Source organism: Ostrinia nubilalis, chromosome 3 (genome assembly GCF_963855985.1).
Source record: "Ostrinia nubilalis chromosome 3, ilOstNubi1.1, whole genome shotgun sequence".
Taxonomy (NCBI): domain Eukaryota; kingdom Metazoa; phylum Arthropoda; class Insecta; order Lepidoptera; family Crambidae; genus Ostrinia; species Ostrinia nubilalis.
The window spans coordinates 6946969-6964990 of NC_087090.1; the positions used below are offsets into that span (position 1 = coordinate 6946969).

Here is an 18022-nt window from a genome sequence, read left to right on the forward strand (position 1 = left end):
TATTATAAGTTTTATTCATCTGATTTTGATTACTAACTCTAACAATCTTATAAATATCGTTCTTTTCAAATAAGGTAAAATAATCCAAGTTTCTAATTCTAATTAGCAATTTTCCTGAAATTTTTCATGTAATCTTATGACGATAAGATTACATGAAAAATTTCAGGAAAACTGCTAATTAGAATTAGAAACTTGGATTATTAGCTCGTAGGTAGGTATTTTACTAATTATGACTGTGCTAATCTACGAATTGTGTTTAAAAAATGGTTTATAAAAGCTTCAAAATATTGAGTGCAACAGCAATGAAGTTTGGACGACTCTCCAAGCCGGACTACCTTACAACCTACAGCCGACACATATCATTATCTTAAAGGTCGTTATACCGTAACAAACAATATTATTATATTTTTCTTATGTTAAGCAGAGCAATAAGTCATGTAATAACATTAAACTATACTTTCTTTAGTTGAGCATATATGACAAAAATATGTTAATTTCAATTAAATATAGAATCTTGTTGCGAACGGAGCCTGTTCATTAAATGGTTAAATTTATGCAAGATTGTTTTGATAAACAACTAGCCATAATCAGTATCGTAATGATCATCAGAATTTATTAACAATTATTAATAAAATCTTTGCTACGGCAGATGTACTGGGGGTGAATATTAATTCATAGACTATCGAAATCCTAGTTTACTTGCTAGCCGTATTGGTGTTCCATTTGCTTTTTTTATACATAAGTATTTTCCTTTTTAAATCATTTTACTCATTTCAATATAATTTTACCCTTCCACTTAAATCAATTAGGTACGTAGCTCTACTTTTTACTAAATATTTCATATTTTTACTACGGTATTAAACCTAAATATATAATAAGATTTAAAAATAGGGAAATAAAACATCTTGTAAATTACCATATGAAGATTCAATTTAATGAGATGAAAGGACTTAGGTATTTATGGTTATTACTTATTCTCAACATCGATTAAGTAATAAGGTAATGCGTCGATATCTAATAGAGACATTTGCGGGTACAAATTAGTTTGCGAAACATAAAAACTTATAATCATAACCATGTTATGTGTAACCTATAGCTACTCTATACGGTAATTGTCGCTAGATCCATGAATCTAAATGAAATTGCTCGTTCATATCCGGCGATCAGGGCAGTAGAGCCTGCGGCGGAGGCACGGCGAGTGGGGCTGCCGCGGCGCAATGTGCGCGCGCGACCTTTGCGCGTAATTGCAAGGCGCGTGCGCGAAACGCACGCAGCCGCGCAACCCGTACGTCCTAGTGTTGCCAGGAACAGTTTTCACGGTATCGGGACTTTTCATTCAAGAAAATGTATCTTTTAACCTAGTCCTGAGACCATTGGCCTTAGAATAAATCAAAGACATAACAAGTTAATCATAGGGCATCTGGCTCACACCGCATCGCATATTCTGTTGAATGAAATAAGCGTTTTCATCTTTTCTCTAAAAACCCCTAATGCCTATAAACAGTGTGAGTCTAATCTAGTGTACAAATAGACAGTGAAACCCAAAATATTATAATATTACAAAATCCAACATATAAAAGTTATCTTTAGAATGTCTGATAAGATAAGCATTCTGAAACCTTCCAATGTCTTCATTGTTGTTTTAATTGTTCTTAGATGTAGGTACTGTTAGTCAGTTACAGTACTGAAAGATCAAATAAACACCCCATTTTAACTAATTAAAATGGGGTGTTTATTTGATCTTTTGTACTTATTCTGTGGCTCGTTGATGACGTCCCGTAAAAACATAAGTTGTGGTGACCGTAGCTAGCCTAGCTAGCTGCGACTGCTGTCTGCACGACAGATATGGAAAGCGCTACTTTAAAGCGCACTCGCCCTTTGATTAGCATTTTTTGCGTTTGATTTTAATCGAACTATTAACAGTATTTTAAAAACACAATCGTTCGTTTATCTACGCAAAAAGTTGCAAAATTATTCTCGCCCTTTTATCAAGTACTGACAGTTGTAAAGATAATTAGAGGCTAAAACGAGAATCTTTGTCCATTTTTGTTATTTGTACAGTCATCGAAATGCGCTAAATGATTGAAAAGTGCATAAAAACATTTCTTAATGAGTTGATTTGATCAAAATATGTTAAGTGGGTACCTACAATGCCGGAGGAGACGCCGGCGGCAAGAGTTGTCTGGTAAAGATGGAATAAAATGAAATTGGCATTGTCATTAAAACAGAAATGACTATAAAAAACTACGTTGTGTGATTTAAATAATCAATGGGCAGAGGAAATGGCCGTGTCCGCGGATTAATGGGTGCAATTAAATCGATTCACTTCGGCGGCCGACTCGTGATTACGTTTAACGACGCTCGTTCGCTTCTGTACCCGTGTCCAGTTGTCCGACGTTACTTTTATGACTTATTGCAATAAAAATATGATTGATATTTTCCTTTGGGACAGGTTTGATGCTGCATTTTTAGCATACTTAGTAGATGTCATATGTAATAGGAGATGTATTGGTTGATATATTTAACAAAACAATTTCATAGATTTTTCGAGGCTTATTATATTTGTCTCTCAAATTATGAAGAAGTTGAAAGCTTAATAAGCAAAGATCAAGTCACGTAAAAACTAAAAAAAAATCCATAGAGTCGAACAACAATCGTTTTGTTTGTTTCCTACTTTCTAGAGCTACATCTAACGCAGTGTGCTGCTACGAGTTGTGTAATGGCCGCTGAGGCGTTAGCTTTCGTAGCACAACGTTAGATCTTGTAGCGTAGTGTAGCGTAGACGGCTACGAAATTAGTCAGTGCCCTGGCTAGGAATGTAGAAAAACTTTTGATTTTATGCTACTACTTTCATTTGTTATGATCTATAAATTAGTAACAGTAATAAATACCCTATTGATTTGTATTTAAAAATTTCTGAGCCATAGTTAATTATGATCAGAACATAATTAAATAGGTATTATGAATTCATTATAATAAAATAAGTTTTCAATTTTATAATCGATTGATATCAACCTGAACTGGGGTTCTGTAAGAAAAATGTTAAAACACGCACACATAAATGTTCTTAAATTCTCTAAGAATTCTCGTATTTTAAAAATATTTTTATCAATGCGGCGTAAAGACCGCTATCGGGCGGCCGTCTCATAATTGCTGGAGAGCGAGAGTGGTCGTACTTACGGAGTGAATTATCGCGGGGCTCGTCTCAGATTGGAATCAATTAAGCGCTCCCGGTCCCCGGCCTTCGCGCCACCTGCCTGCGCCAGCGCCTGCGCCCTACTGAGAAACACCACCCAGCCAAACCTGGCCTACCCCGCCCCCCATTTAACACTCCTCCACGCACCACTAAAGGGCACACGCTCACAAATAGAGAGACCAAAATACATTGGATAACACGTACCTAAGAAGAGCGTGATTGCCCATTCATTATCTGTATGCAGAATCATGGCACCTTTATTCCTTAATTACGAACTGTAACCTAAATATTTTTGAGGCGAGCAGAGTTATTGCGTGTGCTGTTTTGTTCAGCTTTAATTTGATTATGTGGAAACTTTCGTAATGGCAACGGGGTTTCTTTTACTTTAAAATAAATGTTATTGGTAGAGCCTACCAAACATCTTGAGACTTATGTAAAGCGAAAACTTCTACGGAACAATATCTATCTTAGGTACTTGGCTATGCATTTAATAATTATTCAAACCAAACCGTTTTGAATTAACTTGTCCAGGGTAAAATTAAATAATATATTTTATGTAAAGTAACTGAATACTCCCTTGGCAATTATTTGTTTTTTTTTTATCGTGTAAGCTACCTACATTACGTTTCATTGGAAATATAGTGCGTAATATGCATGTGGAGTATGATTTACCAACAGTAGTTAAAACTCTCATTAAACGGACAAGGGCCGCGACCGCAGCCCGCGGGCACAGTTAGCCGCCGACGTCTTCACCGCGCATCGGCTGCGCCCGCGCCACCGCATCGCCCCAGAGAAAACAAAATGAGACATTTTTAATTCAGCCTCCGCTCGTAAATGCATCATTACACATCCACTTTTATCCACATTTATGCGGTTTGCATCATGATTTTATAATGAATTCACCATCGTATTTCCAGAACTTATCATATTTTGATGGAATTTAATCTTTTACGGCAAATCGATAAATATAAAAGAAGAGACTAAGGAATGCTACCTGCCACAGTTAAAATGCACGAATTACCTACTCCTCATTTAAATTTTGCATTCCGAACGCTTGTAAGGTCCGCTGAAATTGTTTGTAACAAGTAACTATGATCCATCTTTATGAATCCTTTTACAGTTAAAAACCTCTTTGTCTCGGAAATATTACGCAGTTTCAGCATATTCTGATATTATAACGGCCTTTCTTAAGTTAAGCAATGTCACGATAGAGAGACGTGAATAAAAACTTTAGTTTCTCTCTAATGTAAAGGATTTAAATAAAAACACATAATTAAATTAACATTTTAATTCATGTGACAGTGCACAACATATCTATTTATCTTGAGAGCAATAACATGGACACATTTATTTACTCAATATGTTTATTGCTTAAGTATCTACATAATGCTGATGCTGATATTAGTAATTATGTTATTATTAGTTAGTGTTTTGTGTTTCGTGTATGTAGAGTAATGTAAATTTTGTCTTATATTTTGGCTAAAACTATAAATACTTAAATACTAAAACCACAGAGTAAAGAATTCTTGTTCTCTACTCACATGTGATAAATGAGTCAATAATAATTCAGAATTTTATAAATATACTATCTACAATGTAATTCTGGTACTGTTAGAATAATATGAGTAGATAAATACTTACGTCTCTTGAAGAACAAATGATCGAAAGCAAAAATCCAAGTATGGTTATACGTTATAAAAACATATCGCAAACGACTAGCGCACCTTTCCAATCAATTTCCAATAAATAGCGTATAAGATAGGCTAGGACGCGACTGCGGCGACGAATTCCGCGCTTCACAGCCTGAAGCGTGCGCCTACTTTTTGCAATGGCAGGTGCAACTGCATATGCTATTAAATTGTCAAAGTACACACGTACGCATGCCTGTGTAGGCCTCTGATAGCTACCAATATCAAAAGTCAAGCGCTTACGTTCTTTCAAAGGCTGCACATGCTTGAACTTTACGCACACAGCGCCAAAACCCCGATAACGGCCACCGCAAAACCGTAAATGCTGTGTGTTTAAAAATTATTAATAAAAGATATAAAATAAGATATGAATAGCGTAAACGTAAGTTTTTGCCGGGAGTGTGCGTAGCCATTACACAATTACAGCGCCGTAATCAGTAACCGCAACATAGCAGCAGTCTGCGGCCTCGGCGGAACATGTGCTCACTCAATATGGGAGCGCATAAGATTGCAATTAGCGGAGAAGAGCTCAGTTTCGCGGCGTAAGGGCGGCATCCACTGCAGTCATGGGGCTCTAATTGTCCGCAGAGGTGAAATAAGATTAATTTAGCGTAAAAATGAGTAAAGTAGGTATTTAACAGGATGCTATAAGTTGGATAAAAATGTGCTCTACAAATTGGTATTTCTGTTTTTCGCATCTTCAAATTCATGTAAATAAAGCCTTATTCAATTAAAAGCCTTACTTTCCGCAACACGTGTCGCTAATCTCACGCCTGTTAACTCTAGTCATCTTGTCAAGTCAATCCATTAATAAGCACCTCGAAGTCGTCGTGCAAGTCCACTCAATTGTAACAAATGACGTACATAATTATATCCTTTAGAGATCGTTTAAATTAAACATGTTGTAGTAGTAGATAGTAATGAGAATGGGACTACAGAGGTAATAGGACGCTACACATTTCAAACTATCTCTTGCAGTGGATGCACGCCTTAGACAGGCGTGGCTCGAGTCCGTAGACAATGCGCAGCTTTGTTCGGTGAGCGGCGCATGCGTGCCCCTGCGAAGCTTTAAGGTTTCCGCGCGCCCGCCATATGACTCGCGCCTAACTGTTGACTCCTTACTTACGCCCATGCTCCGCGTTTTCACTTTTGGTTACGGGATCGTAATAAAGTCATTTGAAGCAGGTTCTCGCACGCACTTATACTGTCCAGTTTTCATAACTTATCAACCCACCGTTAGGGTATTCAACTTGGGTGGTCAGTTATTGTAAATAAGAAGAGTGTACCCTTACGTATGGGTCTCATCTAATTTGATTAGAATACTAAGGTTTCTTACACATTTGATTACTGCCTAGACTCAGCTCCAATGTTTGGTATGAAAAGCTCTACATTTCAGCAAATCTCAAAATCATTTGAGAAGGCATTCTTACTCAATAGCTTTATTCTGTGTCAATAGTAACTTGTAGAGTCGACAAGTGTTCTCCTTAGTAGTAAATTACCGTTTTATTGCGTCTTATTAAGTTGTAAACTTTTAATTGTGAGTTAATTGTAAAGAAGCCTGACCTGTACCTCTAGTACGAAAAACTTTCGAGTTCGTTTCGTTTGCGTATTCAAAGTGCCATCGAAAAATTTTGTATGAAAAATTTAACAGCGCCCCCTATAGGTCATAAAAAGAAAAAAACACCTAACTTTCGATTTTCTTTCGTATCGAGTTCAAATACTAGGCGTGACGAAAGATAGATTTTGTATGAAATAACGTAGTACGAACCTAATTTTGACAATCAACGGTCGTTTCGTTGTCGTTGAAATCATCGAATGTTGTGTCACTGTCAATTTTGTTGTGAGAAGATTAGTTACGTTGATATAAATTTTACGTGTTTTTGAGGCTTAAATGTGGAGATTATGTGGTCGGCGAATTTATTTCCTTGTTTGGCATCATTTAGATTGTTTAGATGCTTTAAGTTAAGAGATTAGGAAGCATCCCAACAGTGAGTAAAAAAATATATTTTGTGGACATTTTTCCTAATGTTTGTTTATTTCATATCTAATAGGGCAACATAATAAGGAAAAACTTAAATCCTGATGTTGTGGTTGTTGCAGCGATACCGCCTCAAAGTCAATAAACCTGCATTTTAGTAGATTTTTTTTAATTTTTTTTTTTTATGCATAACAAGGCAGGTATTTGACCACAATCGCACATGATGTTAAGAGGGATGCAGTCTAGGATGGTACATATCTGCCCTGTAAGATACCTACTTATGTGACAAATTGCCGGAAAGATAGTCTTATGGCAACAAAAAGAGTGTCCTTGGAACACAAGGCAAGTACATAATTTATTCATACATTCTGTCTACTCTACATACCACATGATTTCTTTGTCATTTGATAGATAATAATTATTACAGGTTATATTATGTGCTATGCATTAAGATGCATCCAGTTCATACCAAGGCACTGATGTTATGAAGAAGCATTTGGAATTACTTAACCAATGCTCTCAATACTCCCAACATACTCGGAGAAGTAGGTAGGTACTCATGCCTACATAAGATTTATCCATGAACTATTTTATACAAATGTCATATGCATTCAGTTCTTAAGATCATACAGAACAAAACACAACAGGGTGATTCCATACCTTTGCTCGTAAGTGTTTTAGCCAGAAAGTTTTAGATCTTAATAAACTTATTTACCTAAACTAATAACTATAAAATTAATGTTATAGTATTCTACTCATCAACATTTATTAATCATTACAGGTACCTACCCTACCCAAACCTTACAAAGATCCAGCTCCGGCACAGAATAAGTAATAGGACTAAGGTTCCTAGGCACACTTAAGAAATACCATCAACACTTGCGGGCAAATAGACATTAATGGGATTAAAACAAAATATATGTGTGACAATTTATTTAATAAATACTTATAAAACATTAAACAATATTTTGAATTTCAATTAAAACATAGGTACCTAACAGTTTTAATTTTCTATTAATAGGTATGATACATGATTGGTAATCAATCAAAATTGTTATTCAAATTGCTGAGAGTTTCAATGGCTGGCTGCTCATGGTTTCATATATTATCATCTGGCTACTCGGGTTTCCTCTGTAAAAGAAAAAGTAATGTTAACTAAATACTAATTTAACTTGCCATCCTAACAATCAATATGAAAGGGCATAACATTTCAGTTTGTCTAGAGAATGCATAGGTAAGTACCTACTTAAATAATAGAGATTCAATTATTGCAATCAACATACCTTTGACTATTCTTTTCCTGTCTTGTTAGGTCCAAAAAAGTGAGGCTAAGAACTGCAAACCGCTGCACTTTGCCTTTGGACTTCCACTCGCCAAAAGCGAGATCTCGATGCTCTTGCAGGATTTTTGTTAATTTCTAGCTGTTAAATCTTCTCCTCCATTCCATAAAATCTAAAACAAGATAGAATTACAATATACATATTTAACTACATGATTTAACTAAAAAATCTTTTCACTTGCTAATTTAATTTACTTACCGATGTCTCATCATGTTAACATCGTTAAATGGTCTTTATTTACTTTAAAACATAGCTTTATATTCAAATTATTTTATTACGACTTCTAATAACATTCTAAGAGGTTAGAAAATACGGCAAAACAAGAAAAATCCCTGTCTTTTCAATGTCAGACGTGTGTGAGCGTGTGGCTGAGTGTGATTTTACAGTAGAAAAATAGAAGATAGATTTGTCCACCAAATTAATTTATTACAACAATAGGAATACACAATGGATAGCTCTTTTTATTTTCTATGACACAAGTGACAATCAACAGAACATTGTTTCTATAGCAACTTAAATTTATTCATAACGCCGCTTTGCTTGCCAGCTACATTAACAAGACGAAAGATGTTCCGAAATTTGTTTACCCAACAATATAAATATTGATTGGTAATAAATAATAATGGTTTTAAATACTGACATATTAAACAAACAATAACACAAAAACGTATAAACAATTAATGAGGCGTTATGAGCATTATTCATCTTTGTAACTTATTTTTTTAAATTTAATAACAACATCTTAAAATAACGCAGCATGTTTCGGACGGAACACACCATTCCATGTTAAATAAAAAAAAACTTGTAAAATACTCTATGACTCGTCGAAAGAAGCTTCTTGGCCTTGCGTGCCGACGAAAGAAATTAGAAAGTTAAGCTAACGAGTACGATCCTTAATAAAACAAGAATGAACGTTTCGAGTTCGAACTCGAAACGTACAAAAATTCGTCCTCGTCTTGAACTCGAAAGTTTTTCGTACTAGAGGTACTGGTAGATAAATCGAACCAGACTACAGCCAGCTGTTTGCCAATTTAAATCCCGGTATAAGCATGACAAACACGAGCCTACCCGGAGATAAAATGTTTTCTACCCACTTATCTAAACACAAAAGTACAACCTATGCGTAGTTTAGAGCTAGATAATTGAAAAAAAATTTAAATATCATGCCTATTCAGATGTCATACAATAGTAATAAATGCAGGCACTTTTATAACCTCAGTAACCACCTACCCACATTTGATTTATTTCTTTAAGATTGTTGCCATCGATTAAGTTTAAATTATAGTCACTTATCCTTTTGTTAGTCATAATTCTTGCTTCATTATGCGACCACTTTTGACGACAATTGCATGCGAGTAACTTGATAATGAAAGATAAGTCACATGCAAATTAAAAATACAACCGACTCTATTATGAAACGCACAAAAGGCTCCTTAACATGGTGCTAATTTAGTGCTCGTAGCTAAATATTATGTTATTAATAAATAAAGATAAAAACAGACATTGCCATTCAAGTTTCTCCTATTCCTAGTTACTCATACATCAAATCACATTTATTATTGCTTCCTTATCTTAAATTGTTAACATTAGTTATAAATAACCTACTGTAAATGAGTTTATCTACCTCAAATTAGTCTCAATATAGGTACTGGGATCAGAGTGTTTGAGAAATTGCTTTTAAGTTAATAAAAACCAAAGGAGTGTTGGCTCCGACGCGGCGGCAATGGATCGAATAAATCATTATGTTTACGTAATGCAATACATACCTATTCTGACTTATTTTTTCAAGTCGTATTTACTGAGAAATGAGATGTGTTTACCTTACAAATACGATGACTAATTTTCTTCGTGAATTTGTAATTTAAATTAGTTGATATGCTAATTTCAGCATTAAGTTTATTCTAATTAAGTATGATAGCTGAATCAGTTCTGAACTGTTTATATTTGTCCTCCTACTTAGGTATATACGCAATTACCGAAACTAAACTAAATTATAGTTAGTTAACTATTAAATTATCTTGAGATACGATACGTATGTTGATCAAATTGTTAACCAACATCCAAGTCTCTACATTGAGATTAGCTCGGTAAGTAAAGAAATTTAAGAAGGGTTGGAACCTCCTACGTACTCTTTAAAGAAAATTGGTTATGTTAGAGGAAAAATAAAATTACGAGTAGGTATGTGTTGACGTTGTACCGAAATACTAGTGACATACATAGGTTAAATAAATGTCGGCGAGGATACTAAAATAAAAGTTGACAAGGCCAAAAAAATATTTGATCTTCAGTCATACAAACTCATTACAAAATTATTTACCTACCTTACATTACTTCGTATAGCTGGCAATGCTAGGTGACATTACTCTACACGTGCCGTACTCACCAAATATTTGTCTACATATCGATTGCATTGTAAATATGAAAATGTGAATAATAACTTGATTGTAACGCAGTTGTTATGATTTAATACCTACTACCTATTCAGGGCTGCAAAATAAAATGCAGTATTTAAAAAAAATTATAAAACTCTACTTTGTGATCCCGATAACCCTTATCACTTTAAATCGAAACAAACAATTAGTTTATCTTCTTAAACTGGGTACTATTATTACAAATATCAGAAACTCGATACTATGTTTTGTATTGAATTTCATGATGTTGTTTTACCTACGAGTATGTAGGCATACCTATTTCTCGAAAAATTCACCAGTTCATTGACCGATAACGAAAAGTTCGGGTAACAGCAGTGTGTTGTTTTGTTTTACACATTGGTTTGAAGAGACTGAGGATATAAGTTCTGAGCCCTGAGGCAAGACAAATGAAGACAAGGAACGGTGAGCGGCGCGGGCGCAAGCGTGGCAGTGGCACGCGCAAACGTTTGAATAAATCGGTTAAGGGTGCAGATGCCGCGACGTGGGCGACTCGTGCCGATAATCTTGCCCGTTGTCGAAACGCAACGGCCAAGACATTTAGTTTTTTATCGATACTTACTTTCTACCTTTTTTTTAATTCTAAAGTGAAAGTTAAAATAAGAAGTTCTAATCAAATTCTGAATTCACACTTACCTAATGCAAGTGCGTTGTTGTCTGTAGAGGCATTAGTTTTTGACGAAACAGAGTTCGATTTAAAAAAAGCATCAGCGTAGTAAAGGTAAAGTTATGTAATAAATAAAAGATTGGCTACAAAATATATAAAAAGTAGAGCAGTTTTTGTGTTATGATTTTTAATAATAATATGGTCATATAGTACTAAGTAGTTACTTGAACCAACATACATTACCTGTTTTTATATTTTTTATATTCAAGAAATCAAATCACAAATCCCGAAAATCTCGTATTAGGCTAAAATCGACATCGATACCTTCCCGTAGCATCCCTAAGGTAGAGCCACCTGCCACCCGCACCCCCACGCTATATTTTATTCCACTTAATCGTCCTTTCCGTTATATTACCTGTTTTTTATCCCTACTTAAAGCAAATATTCCTGTTTCTATAAACGCTACAATGTCCGATCGTCCTATTAACTATAATAGACACTTTTAATTGAGAATCTATAAAAGGTTTCGCGAACTGCTGCCCGTATAAGGGATAAGCATTCATCATGGAGACCGTGGCTCTCATCTGCCCAATTAATAAAAGTTGACTGCGAGGAATGGCGAGCCCTGCGCAGCCGCCTGCCCGACCGGTTCCCACTCACCTGAAGCCCACTGCCCGCCAACCCTTCAACTGTTTTATTTTGATTTACTTATCTATCAAGCAGGTTTCGCATTTTATTAGACGACGGTAATCACTAACCACACAACTTACGAACCATATTCATGAGCTGTATTTTCCACTCGAACCTACCTTTAATAAGACATCGTATTTACATAAGTTAATTTCGCCAGATTATCGATAGCATGCGATAAGTCGAGTCGACCGTTACCGAACGAGTTCTCGTTTTTTTCTCAGACCAAAAAAAAGTCGGAATCACATAAATACGATCGCGATATCTACAATCCGGCTTCATTAAATCCCTCCGAATTCGGAAAGGAGGCTTTAATTCAAAATTCGAACAAAGGAATAAAACAAAAACGACGGCAGAAAAAGAATGATAAAAAGTGGCGCGGGCGCGTGCCGGGGCGACATGTGCACGCGCCGAGGATCCGCGCTAACGGGCCGTGACGCCCGCCCGCGCCCCGCGCCCCGCACCCCTCGCGCCACGCGCTCGCCCGCCGTTATGCCGCCCGCCCCGCGCCGCACGCGCCGCCACCTACCCTCATCGCGCCCCTGAAAATCACCCCTCTGAAACCATACAGCTCCCGAACGAAATACAACACGCTGTAACCAAAGCAGATTAGCCGCTTAATTGAATTTCCCGAGATTGCTATTACAATGGGTTAATCAACCGGTAAACGTGATTAATGCAGGTACACCTTACAGGAAATTGATACGACTTGTCTTTTAATTAAAACTTTATTTTATCCAAAAAAAGACAAGCCAACGCAACGTAATTACCTACATACGTTAATTATTTTAAGCGCATTAAGCAAATCGTAGGTACACTTGAAGTTGTTTAAGTATTGATACGATAATTATTTTTATCTACTTTATCATCGTCATAAACAAACGAATTCATGTTTCCACCTCTTGTGTTTCTGTATAGTCTATGGTACAGTCATCAAATGATGTAGGATAGAGTTAATTAGATAACAATAGATAAGCTAACATTGCTAGCAATACTAATTTTAGGTATTCGTAGATGTAGTTCACTCTAAAATCAGTCAGTTAACTTAATATCATTATATTCCGTTACGATTCATAAAATGTACCATCAGACCTGAATAATGTCCACACGACAGGCAAAAAATGCAAAATGTTTTTATTAAATACCAAGGGGTATTACTGCTAGTGTAATAAAAGTTCAATAAATAAACTCTATAAAAAGTCTTATCAGTTGGGACATTTGTGAAAGACTTTGTAAGGCGAGTACCTTTGCCAGTACAGGATTGTCTTTCCAAATTACAAAAAGCTGGAACTGCTTGGTGTTATTCTATACTAGTAAGTATTTGCTTATAGCAGAGGATTTTCACATGAAACCTCCTAAGGTATACATAAATTAGAATTAGCTAACAATAACGTTAGTATGTATAAATGTATAAAAATAAGAAAACAAATTCCTCGAAGCGATAGAGTTCTAACAAAACAAAGTCAAAACCTGAAATGACCGTGAAATTAAAACGTTTATTGTTAAAGATTGTTTTCGCACCTTTGTCCAACGGAAAAACAACGATTTACGTATTTTAAATCAAAAGACTAATTACTCAGATAACACAATTTGTTCAAGTAAACAAAGGATTTCATCAAATCCGTTCTAAGACCAGCGTCTAAGAGCGCGCCCCGCCCAGCGCTAGGCGCCGGCCAATAGCGCACGGTGGGCGGGGCGCGCACAAATCTAAGCTCCGCTATGTACTCGCAGCTCTGATTTCGGCTCCATTCAATAACATCGACACAGATACATAAATCTCTACTCACTCCTCTGTTCTATAAGTAACCCAGTAGCCGCCTAGCTCCGCCGGACCGGTCTATCCGCAACTAACAGTCGCTATGCATAATAATACGGGTTTAATGTCACACGAGCAGCAACCGCTTATTTGTGGGCATTAATACTTAAAAGCCATTTTTCAGTGCGTCCTCTGCGCCGTCAACGTAAGCGCAACCGACAATTAAATGGTGTATGCGAGGATGCGGCTCGAGCCACCTGTCAAGTAGCCGTTTCATCAAATCATTTCTTTATTGCGCAGCCTCCGTCCGACCTGCTCTTTTTTGTTAGCAGAGTTTTGAAAAAAGTACGTTATTATGGATGAGTCGGGTAGGTCGGGGCGCGCGAGGCTCCGTCAGTCAGGTGGCCGGCGCCGCGACGAACGCCCGCGCCGCTCCCGCGAAGCCTCCCGAGCGTGCTCGAACTAACAAACCTCGCTCCACTATACAATGACTACATGTGAAAATTGAACGGAACTTTCAAAGTTTTCAGTACTTTTTAATTTGAGTGACTTGCGACAGTGAGTGAGGAAATCTCAGAGCTTAGCAGACTTCCCGCCCAAGGTAAGAACACCTGAAATATTTATATTTACCTACCTATAAATTTTGTTTTTTTCGACTGAATATTTTTTGATTTCAAGATTTCACTATTTTTCTATGTCTAAATAATTTATAATTGCTATTTATACTCCTGTTTGTTATTAAAAGTATTTTATGCTTAATTTAATTTATTAATACTCCAGGAAGTAAAAACATGCAAGTTTCTATACAAGAATATACCTAAGTAGGTATACTTAGGCTAAGATATTTATTTCTATTACATTTATTTTTATTTAATCTAACTTTATAAAGTCAAAGTTTTGTACCAAATGAAGAAATTAACAGTAGGTATTAATGCTTTATAGTTAGCTATTTAATAAAAACAATTTTATTAGGTATATCATTTTTTTATGAAAATGTAGAGTAGGGAAGTTATGCTAATTTTGATACTAATTACGACTTCTTACAAACAATGCATGTTAAATCACTGTTTCTTTTATTAGTTTGCCAACAAACCTACGTGCAAAATGTGAGTTCGATGTAAATGATATTTGATTTTATGGTCTTACCTAAAAAGCTTTTAAGCTGAAGTTGATTTCTTGATTGTTGCAACATTACTACAATTTCTAAATACCTATATTCTAGAACAAAGCAGTGGTTTTACAATATACGTTCTGGTGCATCCACGAGTAGACATGATGACAAATATTGACGCGTACTTGGTTGGATTTGGCATGTCGAAAATGCTACAATGCAACGAGTATTCAGACAGTATACGAGTATGTTCAGGTGTTCAAACATTATTTAAACAATAATAACGTTTCGGAAAAATCCGTACCGGTTGCAGTTTTATGCACGATTTAATAAGTTAAAGATTTAATCAAGTGAAACAACTTGTAGTAACAAAAAAAAACAAGTCTAAACAATTAAGAACACTATTATTATTTATATAAAACAAATTTAAAAACTTAAATAAGCTTGCTACGCCTATTTTTATTTGAAATCGATTTATAATTCATTAATACTTCCAATAAACTATAAGAGGCATTGTTAAAATAATCCATAAAATAAAATCTTAAACAAGCAAACCGCAAGTAAAAAATGATTTTACATTCATTGAAAGTTAATGCTTACAATTAAATTAAAGTTAGTTCTTGCCCGTCGTGTATAATTATTAGAGCTCATCGCATGCATAAAGAATGTTGAAACCGTAATCATTTTCGCGGTGATTGATTTTCTCAACACTTGCACGAGTTCCCATTGAAGCAGGAAAAAATAGGTGGCGACCGAGCTTCCATAATTACCACTCCGGATCTAATGGAGGCTTGCTTTATTGGAACAAGAAATTGCGACACACAACCCTCTTATAAGTTAACTCGTTAGCCAATTAGTGCTAATAGCGGACAAATTGCTTTATCAAATTGACGATACGGACGTCTAATAATATGGCAGAACATATTTCCATATCATTAAAAGTTTCCGTTATTTGAGTTGGTACCTTGTGATTGTTCTTTGTCTTTAAGACGTAGAAAGGTCATCTTGTCAAGTTGTCACTCATAAATAAACAATCACTCCTAGCCAGGGCAGGATTATTAATCGTGAAGTAATCAGAAACTAAAAGCTTAACGTTATTAGTTTATACTATCGCCCCCATCTATCGGCACATCATTGTAATTAGATTTTTTTGCATTTCATTGTCATCTTCATTAGTTATGCTAGAACAATAAAACGTTTCGTGTATTAATATCAATTTAGCGTCGTCTTTTATTGACAATTTTATTGTTTGCTATTACAAATACATATAGCGGTAACTTTGTATCATGCATTCAATCTTGTACTTTTTAGTTAGTAGCTTTAAACTATTCAGCTATTAATCAGAGTAGGTATATCTATCGGATAGGCATTCTTCATTTTCCTGCAATCTGCTGCTAAGGTGTAATGGAACGTCACGTAGAAGAAGTGATACAAAGCTAAAGCAGGCCTGTTCATCTCCGCGAGTTTACATCGAAAACAAAACACGTACGATGGCCCACCTACAGGATACTATTCGACAAGGCCTCACATACGAGCGAACATTGACTCACGCACGCGTATTCTTTTGTGTATGATGGAAGAAAATAAAGAAAATGGTGTACTAAATACTGTGCAGTATTTAACTGCCTAAATAATAATAAAAACACAGAATGTACTTTTTTAAATTGCCTCAAGACACTGAGAGGTAAATAAGTAGTTAATATTATTCATGATAATTCATGCTAAATCATGTATTTCCTCCGCCATTTTCCGCAGTTTGGCACCTCACGTCACAACATTTTACCGAAGTCAGCCCTATTGGCTCCGTGCACGATTACAGCGCCAACTAGCGTCCACAACTTTGTGGGCTCTGTCACATTGACATTTAGGTCGTATATTTGTGAAAAAATATCGAAATGAAAAAATAACAAATATTTTCAACTAATAAATTGTTGTGATACCACGATTTGGGTGGAAAAAAGGTTTTGAAATCATTTTGGTCATTCAAATCAAATGAGGTAAGTCCAAAAAGTGTGTTTAATTTTGATTGTGTCAGGGTTTGTTTACTTCATTTATAGTTGTAGTTTTACAGTAAAACAAAAAGAAAAAGCTACTTTAACGGTTTCATTATATAACAGTAAATATATTTAAATGTTTCTGTATCGCTAGTAATAAATTAAATATCGTTTTCAGATCGAAATGAGTATCGTTTTGAAGACCGGGTTTGTGAGAGTTACAATATCAAATTCCAACCACAAACCGTATTTAAAGGAAAGTTGTTGGTATTGGCTGGACAAGTCCGAGATGTAGAAGAATTAAGAACAAAACAAGGGCAGAGTTCAATAATTCACGCTCTCATCATAAGGCAAACATCTGTGCACAACAACTACTGTGACTCATTTTTGTACTACCACGTTGTATAGTTTAGTTATTTCCAAATTGTAAACGGCTATTAAAACAGCCCTATCGAAATACTCAGTCCACTCTTTTATTTAAGTTCCCAGTAGGACCCTTTTCATGCGATTAATTAATGATATTAAAATGTATTATGTAGAATCGCTTTGCCATTGACAGATACATCTGATGACAGAGCTAACATTATTTCTACTTTTGACCACCATGAGCGCTGCGATAGATTATGTCCCCCCCACCTAGTACTTCGCACCCAGCGAATAGCTTTGGCGCAGTGCCGATCACTGACGTTTATCAACAAAATGGTGCTTGACTCTTGAGACAGGCTAAATTACACCATATTGTTATTGACATTAAGCATACATTTTTTTTAAATACCTTCGCGAAGTAAAACTTCTGTACGTAGTACTTATTATTATTCTGTGGCTAAAGTGACTACTACCCTCGTACCTAGTTCCCTGGCACGATTTTTAAGTGGGCCCTATTATTTATTCTCCAGTTATAGATAGTGCGTGCAAACTTCAATTCATGAACTGATTGTCCAATAAGAAATATTTAACTTAGAGAGTAGATAAGGTGAGCACGTTCTGGATATTGTACTCGTAGACATAGAGTCACGTCCTTTATTCCTATCTATTCAAAAAATCTTGTAGGAAGCTTTCAGTGAAATCATTCAGAATATTCATTGTTTGTCTATTGTTCAAGAATTAATAACAATATACGTTAGTTGATGGCGTAAATGTCTAATGTGTTAACGTAATGAAGATTGTTTCGCCGCGGGCGTGCATTATTAATGCGCTTGCGCACGGCGCGTCCATTATTCTGATTCTTCATTT

General features: G+C 35.7%; 1 long non-coding RNA gene across 1 annotated transcript; it reads right to left on the bottom strand.

The window, feature by feature from the left end:
* Positions 1-7395: 7395 nt before the first annotated feature.
* On the bottom strand, positions 7396-8605 carry LOC135088281 (uncharacterized). Its single transcript, XR_010260991.1, has 3 exons — positions 8401-8605; positions 8146-8314; positions 7396-7993 (listed from the first exon to the last, which is right to left on the bottom strand). It is a non-coding gene; the product is annotated as an uncharacterized LOC135088281 (long non-coding RNA).
* Between the last annotated feature and the right edge of the window lie 9417 nt (positions 8606-18022).